This window comes from Rana temporaria, chromosome 6, assembly GCF_905171775.1.
Source record: "Rana temporaria chromosome 6, aRanTem1.1, whole genome shotgun sequence".
NCBI lineage: Eukaryota > Metazoa > Chordata > Amphibia > Anura > Ranidae > Rana > Rana temporaria.
This window is the reverse complement of record NC_053494.1, coordinates 28,010,001-28,028,368: the sequence shown is the minus strand read 5'-3', so window position 1 is coordinate 28,028,368 and position 18,368 is coordinate 28,010,001.

Below are 18,368 nucleotides of genomic sequence, written 5' to 3'. Positions count from 1 at the left end.
ATGTGAGTTGCAGTTCAGTAAGTAAAATAAATATTTGATCCCCAAACAGGGCTGGTGCAAGGATTTTTGACACCCTAGGTGACACCTAATTTTGCCACCCCCCCATGGCTCCACCCTTGACCCCACCCCCTTTTCCCTGCCTATGTAAACCCCACCTTTTTAATGAAGCTCCCATCACATGCAGCCTCACCAGTGCCCATGAAATGCAGCCTCACCAGTGCCCATCAAATGCAGCCTCACCAGTGCCCATCAAATGCAGCCTCACCAGCACCCATCAAATGCAGCCTCACCAGTACCCATCAAATGCAGCCTACCAGCACCCTTCAAATGCAGCCTCACCAGTGTCCATCAAATGCAGCCTCACCAGTACCCATCAAATGCAGCCTACTAGCACCCTTCAAATGCAGCCTCACCAGTACCCATCAAATGCAGCCTACCAGCACCCTTCAAATGCAGCCTCACCAGTGTCCATCAAATGCAGCCTCACCAGTACCCATCAAATGCAGCCTACCAGCACCCTTCAAATGCAGCCTCACCAGTGTCCATCAAATGCAGCCTCACCAACGCCCATCAAATGCAGCCTCACCAGCAACCATTAAATGCAGCCTCACCAGCACCCATCAAATGCAGCCTCACCAGCACCCATCAAATGCAGCCTCACCAGCACCCATCAAATGCAGCCTCACCAGTACCCATCAAATGCAGCCTACCAGCACCCTTCAAATGCAGCCTCACCAGTGTCCATCAAATGCAGCCTCACCAGTACCCATCAAATGCAGCCTACCAGCACCCTTCAAATGCAGCCTCACCAGTGTCCATCAAATGCAGCCTCACCAGTACCCATCAAATGCAGCCTACCAGCACCCTTCAAATGCAGCCTCACCAGTGTCCATCAAATGCAGCCTCACCAACGCCCATCAAATGCAGCCTCACCAGCAACCATTAAATGCAGCCTCACCAACGTCCATCAAATGCAGCCTCACCAGCGCCCATCAAATGCAGCCTCACCAACGCCCATCAAATGCAGCCTCACCAACACCCATCAAATGCAGCCTCACCAGCGCCCATCAAATGCAGCCTCACCAGCGCCCATCAAATACAGCCTCACCAACGCCCATCAAATGCAGCTTTACCAGCGCCCATCAATGCAGCCAACCAGTGCCCATCAATGCAGCCAACCAGTGCCCATCAATGCAGCCAACCAGTGCCCATCAATGCAGCCAACCAGTGCCCATCAATGCAGCCAACCAGCACCCATCAATGCAACATCCCCAGTGCCCATTAACGGATGTTTGCTTGCTTCCATTCATTCAGGAGTCGGGACACAGACACAGTGCTCCGCCACTGCTGCGCCTCTGACAAGATATGCAAATGGATCAGCAGCTGGCTGCTAATGCTGAGACTTAGTTCTTTGTTGCAAAGAGAAGAAGGTAGGAAAACCAGTGGCCGGGCGCCCTAGGTGGTTGCCTAGTGGTAGCACCAGCTCTGTCCCCATGACTTGGTACTTGCTGGAGAAACCCTTGTTGGCAAGCACAGAGCTAAGACTTTTCTTGTAGTTGGTTACCAGGTTTCCACACATCTCAGGAGGGATTTTGGTCCGTTCTTCTTTACAGATCTTCTCTAAATCCTTAAGGTTTCTTGGCTTTCTCTTGACAACTCGAAGTTTCAGCTCCCTCCATAAATTTTCTATAGGATTAGGGTCTTGCTGACTATGACCCTGAACAGGGCTTCAGGGTCATAGTCAGCATTTTTCTTCCTTCAAACATGGTGATTTGAGTTAATGCCAAAAAGCTCAATTTTGGTCTCATCTGACCACAGCACTTTCTCCCAATCCCTCTATGAATCATTTAGATGTTCATTGGCATGACTGTACCTGTGCCTTCTTGAGGAGGACGTGCCATGTTTGGAGGAAGAAACATGCTGACTATGACCCTAAGAACACCTTCCCTACAGTCAAGCTCAGAGGTGGAAACATTATACTTTGGGGCCGTTTCTCTGCTAAAGGTACAGGCCGACTTTGCCACATTGAGGGGCCATTGGATAGGGCCATGTATTGTAAAATCTTGGATGAGAACCTTCTTCCCTCAGCCAGAACGCTGAAGATTGGTCATGGATGGGTCTTCCAGTATGACAATGACCTAAAAGATACCACCAAGGCAACTAAGGAGTGGCTCAAGAAGAAGCACATTAAGGCCATGGAGTGGCCTAGTCATTTTCCAGACTTTAATCCTATAGAAAATGTATGGAGGGAGCTAAAACTTCGAGCTGCCAAGAAACCTTTAGGATTTAGAGAAGATCTGTAAAGAAGAACGGACCAAAATTCCTCCCGAGATGTGTGGAAACCTGGTAACCAACTACAAGAAACGTCTTATCTCTGGGCTTGCCAACAAGGGTTTCTCCACCAAGTACTAATGCCTCGTACACACGATAGGTTAAACAGAGGACAACGGTCTGATGGACCGTTTTCATCGGTCAAAAACGATCGTGTGTGGGCCCCATAGGTTATTTAACCATCGGTTAAAAAAAAAGCCAACTTGCTTTAAATTTAACCGATGGATTCCTAACTGATGGGAAAAAAAACGATCGTTAGTACGCACAACCATCGGTTAAAAATCCACGCATGCTCAAAATCAAGTCGACGCATGCTTGGAAGCATTGAACTTTGTTTTTTTCAGCACGTCGTTGTGTTTTACGTCACCGCGTTCTGACACAATCGTTTTTTTAACCGATGGTGTGTAGGCGCGACGGACCATCAGTCAGCTTCATCGGTTAACCGATGACAACGGTCCATCGGTCCGTTCTCATCGGATGGACCGATCGTGTGTACGTGGCATAAGTCCTGTTTTACTTGGGGATCAAATACTTATTTTACTCACTGAACTGCAACTTAATTTATGACACTAAGAGCCCATTCACACCTCCGCGACAAAACGCCAGACGCCGGATGCTCGTGCCGCTGAAGGGGAGAATTCCCATTGTTGTCTATGGAGTTGGTTCACATCTCATAGACGCCGTACGCCTGCCGCCTGAAAAAAAGTCCCGGACCCTTTTTTTCAGGCGGCATTGGCGTTCGGCCATACAAAGCAATGGGAAGGCTTTGTAAAAAAAAAAAAAAGTTACACACTCGCGGCGTATCTTGTTGCGAAGATGTGAATGGGCTCTAAATTGTATTAATACAGTACTTTTAATAATTTATTCATTTATATAAATATAATAATTGATATCATTTGAATAATATCAAGCCACTTAAATTATGATTTTTTCAGGATAACAAATCATGCAAATATACATTTCAGTTATGCCGCGTACACACGATCAGAATTTCCGATGAAAAAAGTCCGATGGACTTTATTCATCGGAAATTACGATCATGTGTGGGCGCCATCAGACTTTTTTCCGTTGGTGTTTAGAAATAGAACATGTTTTATTTTTTTTCTGATGGAGAAAAAAACGATAGGCGATTCCTATCGTCTGTGTGTGCAACTCCGACGGAGAAAAAACCCACGCATGCTCAAAATCAAGTCGACGCATGCTCGGAAGCATTGAACATAATTTTTCTCGGCTCGTCGTAGTGTTTTACGTCACCGCATTTTGGACGGTCGGAATTTGGTCTGACAGTGTGTATGCAAGACAGCTTGAACGGAATTCCGACGAAAAATTAAATCGGATTTTAGGCCATCGGAAATTGCGATCGTGTGTACGGGGTATAAGAACGATTGACGCGCGTCAATGCTTAGTTAATGTCATTATCAGAGATGTAAGATTATGTGGCATCTTGTGAAGAATTGCGACGTATGCCTGCGAAGGGTTAATTTATGACAGGTCCTTAGTCCATATTTCTATGATGGAGGGGAATAGGTTTTCAGTAATGAGTATTGCGCCGCTGCCAGCTCCTGCTAAATATAGCACGGTCCACTCAGAGGTAACTCGCGTAGGTGTGTTCTTGGTAGGTGAACGCAGCAACACCCTTGACATTTTGCATTGAAATGGTGGAGGACCATCTGTCACCATAAGCAGCGTGACCCATATTAAATTTGGGAGCTGCGGTGATGATATTTAATACAACAAAATTGCACACTGGGAATATATAATGGCCGCTGTCACTCACATCCAGTGAGCAGCAAACTGGGGTTGCCATAGCAACAACTACTACTGGAGAACTAAGAAACTGATTAAAAGGCGAGCAAAGGAGCCTTTCTGGAGAGAGATACCTGGATAGCAGAGCCTTTCAATGCTTGATAAAGTATAACACGCTTTTCAAAGGAAGGAAGAAAAAAAGAAAATCAGAACCAGCTGAATTTTTCCTAAAATAGCTTCATGGTGGACTTAGAAGCCTCTGCAATGGCTGAGTTCTGCTTCTCGCTTGTGTAGGAATAGGAAACACGAGCCAGAAGATACGGGGGGGGGCATAATATGAAGAAGATGTCCATAAAAATGGAGTGAAGGAAAGGGATGTGTATGGCCTCTAGCAACCAGAGAGCACAGGCCAAGGAGGGTAATACAGGCCCCTATCCTCAGCTCAGCCTAGGATGCAGGCTAATCTAAAATATGTGCAAACCTTATGGCCCGGATTCACGTACCTCGGCGCATAGTTATGCCGGCGTAGCGTATCGAATATACGCTACGCCGACGTATCGCAGAGCGGCGAGCACAGTATTCACAAAGCACTTGCTCCCAACGTTGCACCGGCGTAACGTAAATTTGTCGGCGTAAGCCCGCCTAATTCAAAGTAGGTGGAAGTGGGCTTGATCCATTTAAATGAAGCGTGACCCCATGCAAATGAATGGCCGAACGAACGGCGCATGCGCCGCCCCGTGGACACATCCCAGTGCCAATGCTCAGAATCACGTCTCAAATACTCCATAAGATACGTCGAATCACTGCCTACGACGTGACATAACCTGCGCCCAGCCCTATTCACGTACTACTACGAAAACAACGTAAAATACGACGGCTGTAGCCTGGTCCATACCTTAACATGACTTACCCCTGCTTTATGGGGCTTAACTTTACGTCGGACGTAAGCCTTACGTAAACCGCGTATCTTAATGCGCTGGGCGCAAGTACGTTCGTGAATCGGCGTATCTCCCTTATTTGCATATTCGAATCGTAAATCAATGGAAGCGCCCCTTGCGGGCCAGCGTAAATATGCGCCCACAATACGACCGCATAGTAAACTTACGTTGGTCGGATGATGCCTAATTTCAGGCGTATCTAGTTCTATGGGTACGGCGCACAGATACGACAGCGCACATTTACACTTACGCGGCGTATCTGCTACGTGAATCCGGCCCTTTGTGTCTCGAAAAATGAGAGAGATCTCGCCAAAGGAAGAGAGATGGGTGTCACCGGTACAAGTGACCACATTTCAAGATTAATCACCATTCAGTGACAACTAAAAAGCTTGGATTGGTTTATCACTCTCAGTTTTGGTGGTCACCAATGGAAATAGAGGGGATGAATCTACCAAGTGGGGCACAGACAGCAATAAAACCTGAAAGAACAAAATTATTTAACCAGTACTCCAAGCCAAATCTTAAAAATATATTAAGGTTACCGTGTCAAAGGTAAAGTGAAAGTAAAAAAAAATGTTCACTTATATACTCTGTACTCCTCTTCTATACATAGTGCCCACTGTCATACCCTCCGCATTTCTCGACTACACATATTGCCCGCTGTCATACCCCCCGCACTCCTCGACCTGCACATACTGCCCGCTGTCATACCCGCCGCACTCCTCTCCTGCATGTACTGCCTGCTGTCATACCCCCCACACTCCCCTCCTGCACATACTGCCCGCTCTCATACCCTCCGCACTCCTCTCCTGCACATACTACCCACTCTTATACCCTCCACGCTCCCCTCCTGCATATACTGCCCGCTCTCATACCCTCCACACTCCTCTCCTGCACATACTACCCACTCTTATACCCTCCACACTCCCCTCCTGCATATACTGCCCGCTCTCATACCCTCCGCACTCCTCTCCTGCACATACTGCCTGCTCTCATACCCTCCGCACTCCTCGACTACACAAATTTGCCCATTAGTCCTAAAAATGGCCACAATTTATCAAGATTTGTCCCTCATAGACTTCACTGGGATTCTCCTGTAAGCTCACGTTCATCAGACTTTGAACAAGCTTCGGCGAACCCTTAGCGAATTGATTTAGGGCAGATCTGCCCATTACTGTAGAGTAGTAGAATAGGCATTTGAATGAGACTGGTAGCCCTGGGACAGCACAAAGTGCTTTGAACACATCTACAATATAACCCACATTAATGCTTGCTATGCACAATGTAAGACAAAACATCCACCAACAGTCTGTTCTCCGAACAATGGCAGACGAACAGCAGCACTGCCGCTTTTCCCTGCTTTCTTTTAATGTTCATTGCTTTTTTTTTTTGTACAATTTCAGTATCGTGAAAAGTCCAACTGAGGGTACATTCACATTCTTGAGCTTCCAAATTAATAGAAACATAAATGTCCTTACACAATAACTACCTCGTCCTTTGATGATGCAAGTGGATATATGTTGCTCTTCAAAACTGTAATCACACCATAAAAGACCTAGTTTCAATGATCAGGATATATATGGGCACTATTAGAGCTACACTATACACAGACTATACACAGGGATCCATAAACTCAAAGGCCCAGATTCTCAAAGGACTTACGACGGCGTAGCGCCATGTACGCCGCCGTAAGTCCGAATGAGAGCCGTCGTATCTATGCGGCTGATTCTTAGAATCAGTTACGCATTAATTTGGCTAAGATACGAGCGGCGTAAGTCTCTTACACGTCGTATCTTAGTTGCATATTTCCGCTGGCCGCTAGGTGGCGTTTTCGTAGATTTCCGCCTCGAATATGCTAATGAGCTAGATACGCCGATTCACGAACATACGTGCGCCCGGCGTAGCAAGATACGTTGTTAACGTAAGACATACGCCGGCGTAAAGTTACCCCTCATAAAGCAGGGGTAAGTCATGTTAGGTATGGACGTCGGAAACGTACGAACAGCGTCGCGTTTTACGTTGTTTGCGTAAGTCGTCCGTGAATGGGGCTGGACGTAAGTTACGTTCACGTCAACTAGGCATTGAGCGGCGTAATTTAATTTGAAAATTCAACGTGATACTGAGCATGCGCGAGCATTCGCCGTTCGTTAAAAACGTCAATCACGTCGGGTCACGATACATTAACATAAAACACACCAACACTAGCCTATTTTGAATTACGCGGGCTTACGCCAGCACAGTTACACTACGCCGCCGTAACTTTGGCCGCAATTTCTTTGAGAATACGGGACCTGCCTCACTAAGTTACGGCGGCGTAGTGTATCTGAGATACGCTACGTCCGCCTATAGATAGGCGCTTTTTTGAGAATCTGGCCCAAAATGATCAGGCAAGTCTGTGTTCACCTGGAATGCATATCTACTATTCAGCATGCATTATAGCATACGGTTTCTAAACCCAATAACAAAAATGGAATCTATTGCACTATACCGGTTCTAAAATGATTTTATGCTTTGTTTTCCCTTAATTTTTTACATTGCAATCCTGTCATTAACATACGTTCTGTCTTTGCCCGACAACTCTCATTTACCATATTGTATTTATGGAGGAGCATCATTGTCACCCTAGGACACGACTACAGAATATCCCCCCATCTCCTGTTTTCAATAACATAGACGATTTGTAGCCCACAGAAAAAGCTAGGAACAATGCTAACTATTAACAGTTTAGGCTTTACATAAACTCTTAAGGCACCATAGACACTGTAGTGTGGTCAGAAGTGGAGGTAAAATCCCACCAACCTCAAGCATTTTTGAGTAATGTTAAAAAAAAAAATTTGGGGTGAGCCCCCGCTTTAATATTTGAGAAAAAAAAATGTCCACATGAGAAATATGTTATCCGCACTTTACTGTAGCTTTCAATGATGGCCATGAGACTTCTAACATCATACTGACAGAACGGCACACGCAGGAGCACGCATTCTGTAGCAGTCATTGGTGTGCAGAACGACAGCACATCAATTATAAAAGTCTTCTTCCCATTGCATCTCCTTTGGGATCACCACAGTGTTGGAACCGATTCTCCCAGTATACTAAGTACACAGCATTCAGCTTCTATCACACTTTCATACCAGTCTCACTCTATGTCCCAATGCATAGCTCTGCCGAGCTGGGAACGCTCCTTGATGTTGCACAAGGTCACAGGTGTACTATAGTCAGGGCAGCCATCACAAATTTTGGGGGGATTGCTGATGAAAAAAGTGTAATCTCTTCTCTCCTGACGCAAGATAATAAGCGGGGACCATCATTTTGAACTAGGGCCTTTTTTCGGGGTAGGGCTTATATTGCAGCTCTTCCGGAAAATAGCACTAGTTCCTATTTTCGGGGTAGGTCTTATTTTCGGGGGGAAACACAATAGGCCATTTGCATGCCGCTCACGGTCAACACTCAATGGTTACAGAGCCAAGGAAACTACAGCTGGTCCCTACGCGTTGAACTACTGCACCCTTCAGCCCTGTTAAGGTCCCTTGGCAGTAGCTGACGACTACATCTGAATAGCTCTGGAGTGCTTGGCTTCAATGCTCCAACTCACAAGGCCCCCCCATTCTTGCATTTATATAGGCACTAACTACACCCATTCCATCACTAGGTTTACTCTAAAAGGGGCCTAACACCTAATTACATCATTCCCTTTACCACACTACAGAGCCATCTAGTGGCAGACAAACTAACTGCACCTGCTTACAGTCCAAAAAAAAAAAATCATATGAACAAACGTATTTTTCCCTATGGCCCACTATTGTATGTATCGCCCATGAAGATTCTTGTTTACAACGAAGATGTATGCTGCTGTGCAGATTTACCTTTCATACCGTAAAATTCTTCAATAAAACTATTGAACAAGAAGAAACAAAATCTGCTTATTTACATAGCAAACCAATTTAAATTCACTTTCGGCATATTACGTACAGCCCAAACCTAAAGAATGCTGCGTGCCCATAAAAGTAAATATGTTGTTTGGAAAAGTCTTAATTTAGAACGTAATTTATTCTGGCGTCTCTCCACCGTGAGCTGGTGCTGCAAACAGCTGCTAACAATTAATGTGTTACTAGCCGCGAAACATGTGGAGGGAAAGAAGTCTTATCACTGCGTGGTGCGACTCGCACATTATCAAGTCAGGGACTGGCACATAAGAGGAAGTTTAGGTGTAACACTTTCTTGACTCGTTACAACTGCCAATGGTGGGCGATGTTTTTGTTATAGAAGCTGCCAAGGGAGTCTAGGAACATAATAGTGTGAGCATGGGCGTCCGCTGAAATTTTTTCAGGGGGGGGCGCGCTTCGGCAGCGGCGATACACAGTCGCATTTTACCCTTTCTTTGACCGCTAGCGGAGGTTAAAAGCTCCCCCCCAGGTTAAAATGTAAAAACACCCCACTGTGCCCCCTGCATCTTTTAATATCTCTTTGTCACTACTGTGTACCCCCCTCTCCACAATGGCACCTCTGAACCCCTTTACATTACACAGCACCTCACAGCTCTGGACCCCTTTACATTACACAGCACCCCACAGCTCTGGACCCCTTTACATTACACAGCACCCCGCATCCCTGGCCCTCTTTACATTACACAGCACCCTGCATCACTGGACCCCTTTACATTACACAGCACCCTGCATCACTGGACCCCTTTACATTACACAGCACCCTGCATCACTGGACCCCTTTACATTACACTGGACCCCTTTACATTACACAGCACCCTGCATCACTGGACCCCTTTACATTACACAGCACCCTGCATCACTGGACCCCTTTACATTACACAGCACCCTGCACCACTGGACCCCTTTACATTACACAGCACCCTGCATCACTGGACCCCTTTACATTACACAGCACCCTGCATCACTGGACCCCTTTACATTACACAGCACCCTGCATCACTGGCCCCCTTTACATTACACAGCACCCTGCATCACTGGCCCCCTTTACATTACACAGCACCCTGCATCACTGGACCCCTTTACATTACACAGCACCCTGCATCACTGGACCCCTTTACATTACACAGCACCCTGCATCACTGGACCCCTTTACATTACACAGCACCCTGCATCACTGGACCCCTTTACATTACACAGCACCCTGCATCACTGGACCCCTTTACATTACACAGCACCCTGCATTACTGGCCCCCTTTACATTACACAGCACCCTGCATCACTGGACCCCTTTACATTACACAGCACCCCTTTCCCTTGACTGAAACACTACACTATATTGACAGTATATTTATTTCAGGTTTGATTCCAGAAGAGGGACAGGCACTCTAAATAAGGAACAACTAGAAACTAGGCCATAGGCTACAACTCTGTGTTGTGTTTGCTCTGTGTTTCCAGACTTGCTAAAAACACATCAGAAAATAGTCTAGTGTTAACTGTGGCAACAGATGTTGGAACAAACAAAGCACAGGCCTTGTAAACGATATACAACGGCGCTCCCCTCCCTCTGTCCTCTGGCCAGTTCGGCCCAGCTCCTGGCACTTCCTGGTGATTCCAGGGGGGGGGGGGGGGGGGCAAACGACCCCCCTTGCCCTATGGAGCGGACGCCCATGAGTGTGAGTCAAACAATAGGCATACTGGGCCAGATTCATGTAGATCAGCGGATCTTTAGATCCACTCGTTCTACGTGTTTTACGATCCGCCGGTGCAATTTAGCGAGGCTAGTGCAGTATTCAAAAAGCACTTACCTCGAAAATTGCACCGCTGGATCGTAACTCCCCCGGCGGAATGCAAATTCCGCGGCTAGGGGGAGTGTACAATTTAAATCAGGCGCGTTCCCGCGCCGATTTAACTGCGCATGCGCCGTCGGCGAAATTTCCCAGTGCGCATGCTCCAAATGACGTCATTGTTTGCGGCGGCTACGTCAATTGCGGCCATCCGTATTCCCGATCGACTTACGCAAAAATTTGAAGCTCGGCGCGGGAACGACGGCCATACTTAACATTAGCTACCCCTCATATAGCAGGGGTAGCTATCCGCCGGAAAAAGCCGAACGCAAACGACATTAAAAAAAAGCGACGGGCGGGCGTACGGACTTGAATCGGCGGTTCTCCTCATTTGCATATCCGATGCATAAAAAAAAGCGACGACACCTAGCGGCCGGCGGTAGATTGCAGCCTAAGATTCGACTGGTGTAAGTCACTTACACCAGTCGAATCTAAGGGAGATCTATGCAGAATCTGATTCTAAGAATCAGCCTCATAGATCTGACCGGCTGGACTCAGAGGTACGACGGCGGATCAGGAGATCCGCCGTCGTATCTCTTTGATGAATCTGCCCCACTATCTATAATCAGCTATGGGCCTCTTGATTTACCAGTTTAAGTGTAGGATTGGGTAAAAAAAACACATCTCTGCAAGGCATGCACATTTCCCTATGTTGTATCTCTTTGCAAACGCTGGAAGCACAGAAAAACGCCTGATGATCCTGCCAGAGATCCAATAAACTCAGAACTTCCCATAGTGAGTCGACAACACTGCCTACAGTATACTGAAATCTCAAGCATTGTTGTCAGCCCCGCTTGAGTTTGCCCCTGCTGGACAACAGAATGCCTCCCCTTCTCCTCATCTCCATAAAATAAAGAGTGGTGTTCAGTAAAGGGTTGTCAGCACTGTACAGAGGGAGAGCTAGGAGCGCAAAGGATTTCTGGAAGGATCACCAGGTCGTTTTCTGAACTTGCAGGATTAGCTCACTTGTAAGAGGCAGGGGAAAGCTCTCTAATAGAAACACTAGTGTGTTTACATTTTTGATGACGGTTATTGGTCATCATAGTGAGCACAAGGTACAGAGCTGCTCAGATCGCTTCTGTACACTGTGATCAAAGCTGTCCAGAGCTGCAAATAATTATTGAGCGCAGTTACCGTTGATAGCAACAGCAGTGCAGAAATAAACATCTACTAGTTTGTCATTTTTAAAACCACAACATATGAGGACTTGTGCATGTAATACTGAGAAGTACTGTTTTTTTTTTTCCGTATTTTAAAATATGGCTTTCTCTTTGGGCACCATCGTCTTCCAAGATTTATTTTATTTTCTATAAAAGTTAAAAAGTCTATTATCCAGCTTGATCACTAATAGTTATGCAACTAGTAAAGCATAATATACATTTTACTCTATTGTATTTATTTATTTCCCCGCTGAGCAGGCGGGTGACAGGTCCGTGTCTGCTCCCCTATGCAGAATGGACACGGACACAGCACACTCTCCTCTATCTCTTCACTGATCCCCGCTGAGCAGGCAGGTGACAGGTCCGTGTCTGCTCCCCTATGCAGAATGGACACGGACACAGCACACTCTCCTCTATCTCTTCACTGATCCCCGCTGAGCAGGCAGGTGACAGGTCCGTGTCTGCTCCCCTATGCAGAATGGACACGGACACAGCACACTCTCCTCTATCTCTTCACTGATCCCCGCTGAGCAGGCAGGTGACAGGTCCGTGTCTGCTCCCCTATGCAGAATGGACACGGACACAGCACACTCTCCTCTATCTCTTCACTGATCCCCGCTGAGCAGGCAGGTGACAGGTCCGTGTCTGCTCCCCTATGCAGAATGGACACAAACACAGCCCACTCTCCTCTATGGAACGGTCAGATGTAAATGGACTGCATGTCCGTTTCCACTTGAGCGGATCAACCGGACGGATGGGGAAACCGGATCTGTTTTTAGCGGATATTATTTTATGCCCATCGGTTGTTCGCTGACCCATAGAGAACAATGGGAGGTCTGATCGGTTCTGCCTGAAAAACAGACAGGCAGACCCGATCGGTCCGCCCATGTGAAAGAGACCTTAACCACTTAAGGACCGCCTCCTGCACATATACGTCGGCAGAATGGCACGACTGGGCACATCCACGTACGTCCTCCTGTACTAGTACCCAGCTGTTGGGCGCGCGCCCGCGGCCCTGTCCGAAGCTGCGGGATTAGCAGACCCGATCACCGCTGGAGTCCCGCAATTGGTCCCCGGAGCGGAAGAACGGGGAGACACGTGTGTAAACACGGATTCCCCGTTCTTCCCTGTGGCGGCTGCATCGATCGTGTCATCCCTTTTATAGGGAGACACAATCGATGACGTCACACCTACAGCCACACCCCCCTACAGTTGTAAACACACTTCAGGTCACACATAACCCCATCAGCGCCCCCTGTGGTTAACTCCCAAACGGCAACTGTCATTTTCACAATAAACAATGCAATTTAAATGCATTTTTTGCTGTGAAAATGACAATGGTCCCAAAAATGTGTCAAAATTGTCCGAAGTGTCCGCCATAATGTCGCAGTCACGAAAAAAAAAAATCGCTGATCGCCGCCATTAGTAGTAAAAAAAAGAATTTATAAAAATGCAATAAAACTATCCCCTATTTTGTAAACGCTATAAATTTTGCGCAAACCAACAGATAAACGCTTATTTCGATTTTTTTTACCAAAAATAGGTAGAAGAATACGTATCGGCCTAAACTGAGGAAAAAAACGTTTTATATATTTTTGGGGGATATTTATTATAGCAAAAAGTAAAAAATATTGCATTTTTTTCAAAATTGGACGCTCTATTTTTGTTTATAGCGCAAAAAATAAAAACCGCAGAGGTGATCAAATACCACCAAAAGAAAGCTCTATTTGTGGGGAAAAAAAGACGCCAATTTTGTTTGGGAGCCACGTCGCACGGCCGCGCAATTGTCAGTTAAAGGGACACAGTGCCAAATTCGCAAAAAAGGGGCATGGTCTTTTACCTGCATTTTGGTCCGGGTCTTAAGTGGTTAAAGCGGGAGTTCACACAAAAAACTATTTTTAACATTAGATTGAGGCTCATTTTGTCAAGGGGAATCAGGTGGTTTTTTTTAAATCGAAGCAGTACTTACCGTTTTAGAGATAGATCTTCTCCGCCGCTTCCGGGTATGGTCTTCGGGACTGGGCGTTCCTATTTGATTGACAGGCTTCCGACAGTCGCATACATCGCGTCACGAGTAGCCGAAAGAAGCCGAACGTCGGTGCGGCTCTATACGGCGCCTGCGCACCAACGTTCGGCTACTTTCGGAAAATCGTGACGCGATGTATGCGACCATCGGAAGCCTGTCGGAAGCCTGTCAATCAAATAGGAACGCCCAGTCCCGCAGCCCATACCCGGAAGCGGCAGAGAAGATCTCTCTCTAAAACGGTAAGTACTGCTTCAATTTAAAAAAAAACACCCGATTCCCCTTCACAAAATGAGCATGAATCTAATGTTAAAAATTAAGTTTTTGGGTGAACCTCCACTTTAAGGTGCACCTATGCTTTTTGCCTGTTCAAGGCATCTTGCGCCTGCGAGTACAATCCCAGCTTTTTACGCTGTGTCCAGCCCCACTGCCCGTCAAGGTCTATGGCAGGCAGAAATACGCTGTGGCTAGATAAGGCGGAACATTGTACAATGTCTTCCAAGGGTCTGCTCAACAGCCAAGCAACTAACATTTTCAGACAATAACCAGCAATGGCAGCTTCCACATTTCCATCAGTACAGGTTGTCCTGCAGGATGTTTATATGCTGTAGAACTTCCACCACTGATGATGTACAATGTGGTATGAGCTGTAAACCTAAAGGACAAGTGTTTAGATTAAAAAGGAAGCAATGGAAGGGAGGCTGGTGCTTAATCATTTCCCATAGGCAAAGAAGCCTTTCACTTACTCACTGTTCTTTTCCGGAGCTCGTTGCAGATGTTTTGAAGGAGTTAAAAGACATGTCGTCTGTTTCCGTGTAAGGAAATTACTGTCTATGCTATACATACAACCCCGTCTGCCTCGTCATAGAGACTCCATAGACAATCAGAACTATTTGCAGGCATAACTAAGAGAGAAGAGAAAGATGTACATTATAAAACTACCTTAGAACATTGATTTGGATAAGAATACAGTAAAACCTTGGTTTGAGAGTAACTTGGTTTAAGAGCCTTTTGCAAGACAAGCAAAATGTTTTAATAAATTTTGCCTTGATATACAAGCGATGCCTTGATATAAAAGTAGGGTCATGTCACAACTGAGTATAAAAAGGCCTCATTCACACTTGGCGGACTCCGTCGCTGCGGAGTCCGCCTGCTCCCGTCGGCTCAGCGGGAGATCAGTCCGCAGATCTCCGCTGAGCCGACGGATGACAAGCTCCTCTCTGCTCACTGAGCGGGGAGGGGCTTGTCGGGCACCGCTGTGTCCTATGGAGCGATCTGATGAAAACGGACAGCATGTCCATTTTCATCAGATCTTACCCGATCCGCATGGGGACGTGGCCCCCATACGTCTGTTTTTAGCGGGTCGGATGTCAGCGGACATGTCTCCGCTGACATCCGACGCTCCATAGCGATGCATGGAGCGGCCGTTCAGGTCCGTGACAGACGGACCGGCTCTATGTGTGAATGAGGCCTAAGTGTAGCAATATGGTTACATTTAATGAAGGTGCAACATTTAGCAACTTATTGCTACACTTAGAGGCGCCTCTCTTCTCTTTTATACCCTGTAAAAAAAATGCTTTGATATACAAGTGCTTTGGATTACAAGCATGTTTCTGGAACGAATTATGCTCGCAATCCAAGGTTTTACTGTACATTCACTATATGGAAAAAAGTGTGTGGGGACCGGACAATCACACCTATAGGAGCTTACTGGACATCCCATTCCAAAACCATGGTCATTATTATGGAGTTGTCCCCTCCGCAGCTTTAAATCGGAGGTCTGACGATTTTTTTTTTTACAAATACTGCAGCTGCTGACTTTTAAAATAAGGACACTTACCTGTCCAGGGCGCCCGCAATGTCGGCACCCCAAGCCGATCTATCGCTCGACTCTCGTGTGCTGCCGCCGCCATGCTTTGTAAGAGAATCAGAAAGGGAAGCCTTGCGGCTTTACTTCCTGGTTCCCTGCTGCGCATTCTTGACTCGCGCTGCGCTATCCCACTGGTCACTGCAGTCTTCTGGGATCTGTGTGTCTCCCAGAAGACAGCAGGGGGGGGGGGAACGAAGAAAGTGGCGCAGATACCGTGGGTGGCTCGGGTATCTATGCCTATAAGTGGGCGCAAATACCTGTTCCCCCCTCCCCCCTGAAAGGTGCCAAATGTGATACTGGAGGGGGGAGGGTTTTCCGAAAAGCGGAAGTTCCATTTTTGGGTGGAACTCCGCTTTAACTCTCCTCCCCTCTTTTGGGAAGTCTTTCAACAAGATTTTGGAATGTTTGTGGGAATGTGGACCCATGCAGCTAAATAAGCATTGGTGAGCCCACCTGATTATTATAATACAGGATTTATATAGCGCCAACAGTTTGCGCATCGCTTTACAACGTTAGGGCAAACAGTACCAATACAATACAGGAGGAATCAGAGGGCCCTTCTTGTTAGAGCTTACAATCTACAAGGGAGGGTCAAGTGAAAATAAAGGTAATAGCTGTGGGGGATGAGTGAATGGAGAAAGTGGAAATACAGTTGTTAGGTGGAGGCAGTATAGGCCTCTCTGAAGAGAAACGTTTTCAGGGATCGCCAAAAAGTAGATAGAGTTGGAGATAGTTGGACAGATTGGGGTAGGGAATTCCAAAGGATGGGAGAGGATAGGAAGAAAGTCCTGGAGGTGAGCATGGGATGAGATGACAAGGGAGCTAGAGTGCAGGAGGTCTTGGGAGGAACGAAGGACGATTAGGTTGGTATTTTGAGACCAGGTTAGTGATGTAGCTGGGGGTCGAGTTGTGGATGGCTCGAAGTTATTGTTGGTATTTTGAATTTAATTTGTTGGATGAGTGGCAGCCGATAGACGGATTGGCAGAGAGGAGTAGCAGACGCTGAGTGGTTGGTAAGGTGAATGAGTCTGGCAGCATGGGTTGATGGTTGTGCCATTGTTCCAGACGGAGAAGTCAGAGGAAGACGCACATTGGAGGAGGAAATTATGGATAAGAATACCCCTGCGCTGAGTTTAAACTACTGCGCCGGCATATACCGAGCGCAGTACACTCGTGTATAGTCAGGCAGGCTCGGCTCCTCTCACGGTCACGTCCTGTACATCCAGGACATGACTGCGAAAGAAGCCGAGCCTGCCCGACTATACTGCGCTCGGTATATGCCGGCACAGTAATTCAAACTCGGCGCGGGAAGCAGGTATCGGCGTATATTGCGCACCCACGATTTTGCCCTGAATTTCAGGGCAAAAAAAGTGCGCGGTATACGCCGATAAATACGGTAATAAGCCAAGAGCAATAGATGAAGTAACCCATGTTTATCAAAGCAAAGTCTGATACCTAGTGATTACACGGCTCTATTGAATATGACCACGTACGTAGTGAACCAAAAATGGAGTTCAAAAGGATGAGAGCAGTACAGATAAAAGATCCATCAGATTGATACATTTTACAATACAGATACAATAACAGGGGTTCATTGCTACCGTCATCAGGGATTAAGATTGCAACGAAAGGCTACATGATGAAAATAAAGAGAAGACTGGTGATCCGAGCAAGTCCCTTATTGTATAATTTATAGACTTCTCTTTAGCTATACTTTCATAGTCACCATAAGCCCCGATGAAGGCGAGCAGATAAACCTCAGAAACATCTTGGCCATTACTGACAGCTGTTATTGAGCCAAAGATTTTCTGAACGCGAGAAATGTGGCGCTCTCATCCGTTGAATTTTTTTTTAATGCAACAGTGCTGTCAACGTCGCCTAGTCTTAAAGTGGTTGTAAAGGCAGTTTTTTTCTTTTCTTATCACATTCTATGCATCAAGACAGAAGGCCTTTGGTGTGCAGCAGCCTGCCCAGCACCCCTTAATACTTACTTGAGCCCTCTCTGGCCAGTGATGTCCACGAGTACCTCGGGTGTCCCCAACTCGCTCCTCCTGATTGTCTCTTGCGGCTGTCAGTCAGCCAATCGGGAGAGAGAAGGGGGTTGGGGCCAAATGGCAGCTCCCGTGTACGAATAGACATACGGAGATGCAGCTCAGGTGCCCCCATAGCAAGCTGCTTGCTTTAGGGGCACTCTATAGGAGGAGCAGCAAAGAAGGACCTAAAAAGAGGAGGATCCAGGCTGCCCTGTGCAAAACCACTGCATAGAGGAGGCAAGTACAACATGACATTTTAATAAATAAATCATGACTTTACAATCACTTCAAATCCTCCCTAATACTTAAGTCGATGTTGATCCAGCAACGGTGCCGGAGAGTCTCAGCTGCCCGGGACTCTCCCTCCTCATTGGTTGAGATGACAGTGCGCCGCCATTGGCTTCCGCTGCGCTCAATGAGACACACAGAGCAGCAGCTTGAGTGCCCCCAGAGCAAGCTGCAAGGGACCCAAAAGGCAGCGG